At 33.3% G+C, this 7,895-nt stretch overlaps 1 protein-coding gene across 3 annotated transcripts in view; it reads left to right on the top strand.

Moving 5' to 3' along the window:
• Window positions 1-3,227: 3,227 nt before the first annotated feature.
• The window catches only part of LOC106467809 (nephrin-like), a 102,935-nt gene continuing 98,267 nt past the window's right edge, over window positions 3,228-7,895 (top strand). For all 3 annotated transcript variants that reach the window (XM_022396005.1, XM_022396004.1, XM_022396006.1), the window contains exon 1: window positions 3,228-3,391. The gene's annotated coding sequence lies outside the window, so the exon portion shown is untranslated. The remainder of the gene's footprint in view (window positions 3,392-7,895) is intronic.

Here is a 7,895-nt window from a genome sequence, read left to right as displayed (position 1 = left end):
AAATATTATGTGTTGGCGCGAAACATCAGTAAAAACAAAACAACGCATGGACTTTATTTTTACCATAAAATGAAACCATTCAAGAGATTACATACATATATATGATGGTTAACTTTCATAAATATGTGTTGCCTTACGTTTCATTTTACCAATTCCTCAAGACCAAATTAGATCCGCATAGCGCTCGTTCAGCTTTTGTTTGACCAGTATTCTTATATGAATTAAAATTACTATTATGATAATTTTCGTTAATATCGTATTACAAATCGCAGTGTAACCATAAAGGTTCATGTTCAGTTGTTCGACTTCACTTTGAATACCACATTTTAACTCCTGGATACAAAGCGAAACAATTATCATTTTTTCTTAACAGTACTAACAACAAAAATGATAAGCTTATTTTTCAGTTATTCATTTGATGGTGGATAAAGTTTGTCCAAGTTTATTACCCATTTCTCTTAAATTGTTTCTCTGGCAACTTCAATGTTGTTTTTTTCTCTTGAGGCTATTTTTGTTGCGGTACCAGATGTTTCTGGAAGAGAGAGGATCGACATGTCCTAGATGTTAGGGCTAATAAATTTTCATAATGCGTTGTTTACCTTAAGTCCCATGCTTTATAGTTACTTTCAATGGTAAAGTTAAATAAATAGAATTAAGAAAAAATTACTTAATTTTGTAAAAACAAAATCAACTAAAATACACAGCAATGTCTTAAACTTTAAAACCCCATCTATCGTTGTTTATTAGAAGAAAAAAATAGAGTTTATTTTTTTTTTAGATGGGATTGGACATATGACGCTTAGTGTCTTTGAAAAACTATATCAAACGAAACGTTATTATTAGATAATATAACACCCACGCAAGCAGAAACGTACCTTAAATTGGATTTTCATTAAGAAGCAATTTAATAATGTTCATAGGGTTAATCTCTGTGATTTAACATCATGTCTTATGACATTCACCCCTTCAATTCCCGATTAGTTTTATATTCTCCATCGTTTCTTGTGTATATTTTCTGCTAATGCGTTAAACGTTTCTCCGGATTTCTCTTCGGAAAGCTATGTTGAAAATATAGCGAAATTACTCGTATAATTAACAGTGAATGATAAACTCCTGCTTATACAGGAAAGTGGCCCTTCTGCTACAGGGATAGTTTTGAAATCAAATGAATACGTGTTCTCCACTTTCCTGCAACTGTGATATATATAGAAGGTAATACTACAATTGGACATCATAATTGAGCATTGTTCGGAAAGGATAAACGCATATCTTGAAGTATCATACGTTTCAAACATTGGAAGAACTGTCAAATGTATTTCTAAGACCTCTTCCACCAGATGACAATTTGTTTATACTTTACATGTATAATTAGTCATTGGTTACTCTAACGTCAAAACAAATAATGACTTTATAATGAATTTGACACTTATAGCAGAATGCAAATTATAGGATAAATAAAATCGGAAATTTATTACATTAAATTATTTTGAATCATTATTAATTTACACTTAAGCACTTATCCGAATCTTTATGTTCATCTACTTTTAAACTATGACAAAACAAAACAATGACAATTTAAAAATAAAAACTAAATAAACGAAACAGTGTAATTTTGAAGACGTTTTGGTACCTTTTTTATTTTGTAACTAGCTGTTCGTGAAAAAAGTGCGTATAATTTGTAAATATAAATAGCAGTGGCACACTAGATGATTTAACATTGACAAGACAGTCTTCTTTATTGGCGGGTAACGCTGACATTAAACAAGACAGTCTTCTTTATTGGCGGGTAACGCTGACATTAAACAAGACAGTCTTATTTATTGGCGGGTAATGCTGACATTAAACAAGACAGTCTTCTTTATTGGCGGTTAATGCTGACATTAAACAAGACAGTCTTCTTTATTGGCGGGTAACGCTGACATTAAACAAGACAGTCTTCTTTATTGGCAGGTAATACTGATATTAAACAAGACAGTTTTCTTTATTGGTGGTTAATTCTGACATTAAACAAGACAGTCTTCTTTATTGGCAGGTAAATGCTGATATCAAACAAGACAGTCTTCTTTATTGGCAGGTAATGCTGACATTAAACAAGACAGTCTTCTTTATTGGCGGTTAATGCTGACATTAAACAAGACAGTCTTCTTTATTGGCGGTTAATGCTGACATTAAATAAGGCAGTCTTCTTTATTGGCAGGTAATACTGATATTAAACAAGACAGTTTTCTTTATTGGTGGTTAATTCTGACATTAAACAAGACAGTCTTCTTTATTGGCAGGTAAATGCTGATATCAAACAAGACAGTCTTCTTTATTGGCAGGTAAATGACTGATATCATCAGTATTACCCGCCAATAAAGAAGACTGTCTTGTTTAATGTCAGCATTACCCGCCAATAAAGAAGACTGTCTTGTTTGATATCAGTATTACCCGCCAATAAAGAAGACTGTCTTGTTTATCAAACAAGACAGTCTTCTTTATTGGCGGGTAATACTGATATCAAACAAGACAGTCTTCTTTATTGGCGGGTAATACTGATATCAAACTTATTCACAATACCTTATGACTGTACATTTCACTTTGTCCTCAACTGGTCCTCCTATGGCTCAGCAATCAGCCTATGGCTTGTAACGCTAAAAAATTGATTTCGATATCCACATCACAGATGATTCACTGCGTATCTCTGTGCTTAAAAAGAAACAACAGTTTCCACGTGATCATAACATTTTTGATAGTTGTGATGATTTCGTCGTGTCGTTTTGCTAGCAAAACAAGCTGAATAACATTCACGATTTTGTGCTTGTAGCCACAACACACGCATATTTACGTATTTTAATTATTATTCAAACAAGCCACCTTTACTTAGTCAGAGTCTTTCAAACATGTCTAAACGACATATATATATATATATATTGCCAGCATTTTTTATTAAACGATAACATCACATTATAAACATGCACGTAATTGTTTTGATATGTAGCTTCTAAAAAGCCTCCTTACTTCACAACTAAAACACGTGAATACTCAATATAATGAAATATATTATCACCTGAAGAAATCTCAATTTTCTTGTTTCAGCAGGTCTTTCACGTTATTCCCCTAGACTAATGACTAAGTACGCTGCGCCACCTTCTGTTCACTTTGAGAAGTGACAGGCCTGTAAAGAAACAGGCTCCATCTCCACTTTCAACAGTCGATACACCGCACCATTCTGTCTAACACAACGGAGACTCAAGAACACAGGTCACCAAACCAGTGTTTTAAAAACAATTTTTTTCTTAAAACACTAAAATTGTGACTCAAGGTCGTCTGGGTTTTCAGTGAATATTATATTAATCTCAATTTTGTGAACCATACAGTAGTGGCCACTAGTTTTTGGACCATCTTTCAAGTAAGTTATTGACACTTATTTTACGCACATAGAAACTACTCCTTCAGTCTTATTAATTTAAAAGTGAAATTGCGAGGGTTGAACTAATATTACTGGTCTTCACGATTAGATATGTTTATTGTTAGATTTATTGATTATGTATTTCGGTTAAACAATTCTAGATTATTTGAATGAATAATTACTTCGATACTGTTTACTATCTATAATCGTGAATGAAACGCATATAATTCGTTTAGACATCCCTCCAAGTCTCTCTATTGCATTTGATAAACAAGTAATCATACTTTGAAATATTTGATTTTACTTCCCAGCTGTGTTTTAATTCACCATCCTTCTCTCACGCCTGACGTCATTATTTTGGTGTAATCTCTATTGTAAGCTATGCCTTATGAACACGCAGAAAATTCAATATCGATAGGAAAATTATTCATCACCAATCAAAATCAGTCGTAATAACAACAATACTTCAATCTTTTGAAATATTCTCTAGCTATTACAGACACGACATTGTAGTTCACAATACATCTTATTATTAACCACTGATTACAGGCTAAATATAAGCAGATTAAGTAAAGAGATTAAAGGTAAATTAATTCGCTATATTTTGGTTATTCATATGACTATACTAAGTTAATTGAGCGAATTCTGACGGTAAGACTAAAATACATCTCGTGAGACATTATTGTCGTTACGGGTAAAAATATCGTTTACTGCGATTATACACAAGTGATGAAATAATGCATTCTAATATTTATAAGTAAGAATTTAAGAAAACTATTTAATTATATATATTAATTACCAGGTTGATTTTTTACTTTTGATCAAAGTAGGCACTTTCCTCTTATTGGGAGTTAACACTAAATACCATACTGTATATAATAAACTTGGAGGGTTAACTACCGATAAAATTGTGTTGTGAGTTCAGTAATATTATGTTGTTGTTATCGGATACATTTAGACGTAACTACTGCTAGAAGTATGTGAGGAGTTCAGTGATATTATGTTGTTGTTATCGGATACATTTAGAGGTAACAGGGGTAACTACTGGTCGAAGTGTGTGAGGAGTTCAGTAATATTATGTTGTTGTTATTGGATACATTTAGACGTAACTGGGGTAACTACTGCTAGAAGTATGTGAGGAGTTCAGTAATATTATGTTGTTGTTATTGAATACATTTAGACGTAACTGGGTTAACTACTCGTAGAAGTATGTGAGGAGTTCAGTAATATTATGTTGTTGTTATTGGATACATTTAGAGGTAACTGGGGTAACTACTGGTCGAAGTGTGTGAGGAGTTCAGTAATATGATGTTGTTGTTATTGGATACATGTAGAGGTAACTGGGGTAACTACTGGTCGAAGTGTGTGAGGAGTTCAGTAATATTATGTTGTTGTTATCGGATACATTTAGAGGTAACTGGGGTAACTACTGCTAGAAATATGTGAGGAGTTCAGTAATATTATGTTGTTGTTATTGAATACATTTAGACGTAACTGGGGTAACTACTGCTAGAAGTGTGTGAGGAGTTCAGTAATGTTATGTTGATGTTATTGGATACATTTAGAGGTAACTGGGGTAACTACTGCTAGAAGTATGTGAGGAGTTCAGTAATATTATGTTGTTGTTATTGAATATATTTAAAGGTAACTGGGGTAACTACTGGTCGAAGTGTGTGAGGAGTTCAGTAACATTCTGTTGTTGTTATTGGATACATTTAGAGGTAACTGGGGTAACTACTGCTAGAAGTATGTGAGGAGTTCAGTAATGTTATGTTGTTGTTATTGAATACATTTAGACGTAACTGGGGTAACTACTGCTAGAAGTGTGTGAGGAGTTCAGTAATGTTATGTTGATGTTATTGGATACATTTAGAGGTAACTGGGGTAACTACTCGTAGAAGTGTGTGAGGAGTTCAGTAATATTATGTTGTTGTTATTGGATACATTTAGAGGTAACTGGGGTAACTACTGCTAGAAGTATGTGAGGAGTTCAGTAATATTATGTTGTTGTTATTGAATACACTTAAAGGTAACTGGGGTAAGTATTGGTCGAAGTGTGTGAGGAGTTCAGTAATGTTATGTTGATGTTATTGGATACATTTAGAGGTAACTGGGGTAACTACTGCTAGAAGTGTGTGAGGAGTTCAGTAATGTTATGTTGATGCGAGTAGTTACCCCAGTTACCTCTAAATGTATCCAATAACATCAACATAACATTACTGAACTCCTCACACACTTCTAGCAGTAGTTACCCCAGTTACCTCTAAATGTATCCAATAATAGAAGTGTGTGAGGAGTTCAGTAATCATTTTGTTGTTCTTTTTGAATACATTTAGACGTAACTGTGAATGTGTGTAAAAAATTTGGTAATCAATTTGTTGGTGCTGTTAAGAAATGAAACCAGAGCATTTTTCCATTACGATACCTATCATTGATCTGTTGACAAAGGGCCTTCAACAAAAGGAACCTTTTATGAAAGTTTGAACGAAGCTCCAATGATTATTTCATGTGTTTCTTAAATCTATTCAGCAGGCGTTAATGTTCCCAGACTTACAGGGTTCTGCAGTTTACAGAACACAATGGTAAATGTAATGTATTTTTCAGTATATCGTCACGGTTTGTTTTTTATCTATGTTTAAAAATACAGATTCACATCCTATTTTCCATGCAATACTTTTCACTCTCATTAAGCTACCCAGGTTCTTGAATGTGTGTTCTTCCGCATACTTTTCACTCTCATTAAGCTACCCAGGTTCTTGAATGTGTGTTCTTCCGCATACTTTTCACTCTCATTAAGCTACCCAGGTTCTTGAATGTTGTTCTTCTGCATACTTTTCACTCTCATTAAGCTACCCAGGTTCTTAAATGTGTTCTTCCGCATACTTTTCATTCTCATTAAGCTACCCAGGTTCTTGAACGTGTGTTCTTCCGCATACTTTTCACTCTCATTAAGCTACCCAGGTTCTTAAATGTGTGTTCTTCCGCAAAATTTGGATACATGATAAACCAGAAAAAGTTTTTTATTTAGACGTGTTAGTTTATTCTTTATCATCATTTATCCTAGTTATCTAGATTGTTTGGGTGAAATATCGTATTTGTGAAAATATATATGAATTATCGAGAAATACGTTAGACATAATGGCGTTATTCATAATGATTTCATGACTAACTTTAATATTACATCCGTCATAAAACACTTACAAATCTAAAGTTGTTATTTTCACGTTCTGATCGTATTCTTTTCTGTAATAGTTGAAATATTTATTCTCAAACAATGTATTAAAGCTATTTAGTTGATAAATTGTCATTTCTTTTATTTTAAACTTCATTTACCGTCCGAAGTTGGCCATACTTTTTTAGAATCGAATTTGTTAATGTTAGAACACAAACGTTACATGGCCATCGCTCGGCTCGTGGGTTCGAATCCCCGTCACACCAAACATGCTCGCCCTGTTCAGCCGTGTGGGCATTATAATGGGACGGTCAATCCCACTATTTGTTGGTAAAAGAGTAGCCCAAGAGTTGGCGATGGGTGGTGATGACTAGCTGCCTTCTCTCTAGTCTTACAATGTCACAAACGTTATATATTTATATGTAATTCCATGGCTTCTAACTGGTTCAAATTATATATATTAGAAAAGCCTGAGTGCTTACAACGCTAAAAGTCGGGGTTCGATAGCCGCGCTGAGCACAGCATGGATTAAGTAACTTAATGTTTGTTTATTTATTAAGCGCAATGTCTTTTCTCATAAATAAAAAAATAGTTAAATATAGCATATGTGACATATATCACTTTTAAAAGAAAAATACAGTATCTAATTTTCATTTTTAGGGTTTTAATTCGGATCTTTGCTGCTTATAATCAACGACGCACAATATTCTCTTCCATTTTAATGTCTAACGTGAGAATAATGTTTTTATAATCAACGACGCACAATATTCTCTTCCATCTTAATGGCTGACGTGAGAATAATGTTTTTATATTCAACGACGCACAATATTCTCTTCCATCTTAATGTCTAACGTGAGAATAATGTTTTTATATTCAACGACGCACAATATTCTCTTCCATCTTAATGGCTGACGTGAGAATAATGTTTTTAAGGCTCTATTTTCCTTTATAAAGTAATCATTCTCTAGCAGCTTAGTGGTAACTGTCCTTAGAGACTAACAACAACAGGCTGGAAAGCAATTCCCAAAGTTTGCTTTCTGGTAGCGTTTAATTACGGTTCACCGAAAGGGTTTTGGTCATTTAAAATAAACCCAAAACCTGCTTTATCTCAACCACTTAAAATAAACACAAAACCTGCTTTATCTCAACCATTTAAAATAAACACAAAACCTACTTTATCTCAACCATTTAAAATAAACACAAACCCTGCTTTATCTCCACCATTTAAAATAAACACAAGACTTGTTTTTACTCAACCATTTAAAATAAACACAAAACCTGCTTTATCTCAACCACTTAAAATAAACACAAAACCTGCTTTATCTCAACCAT

The sequence above is a fragment of the Limulus polyphemus genome, unplaced genomic scaffold, assembly GCF_000517525.1.
Source record: "Limulus polyphemus unplaced genomic scaffold, Limulus_polyphemus-2.1.2 Scaffold2749, whole genome shotgun sequence".
Classification (NCBI taxonomy): Eukaryota; Metazoa; Arthropoda; class Merostomata; order Xiphosura; family Limulidae; genus Limulus; species Limulus polyphemus.
The sequence above is the reverse complement of the archived record's forward strand: the minus strand, read 5'-3'. Positions and strand labels throughout refer to the sequence as shown.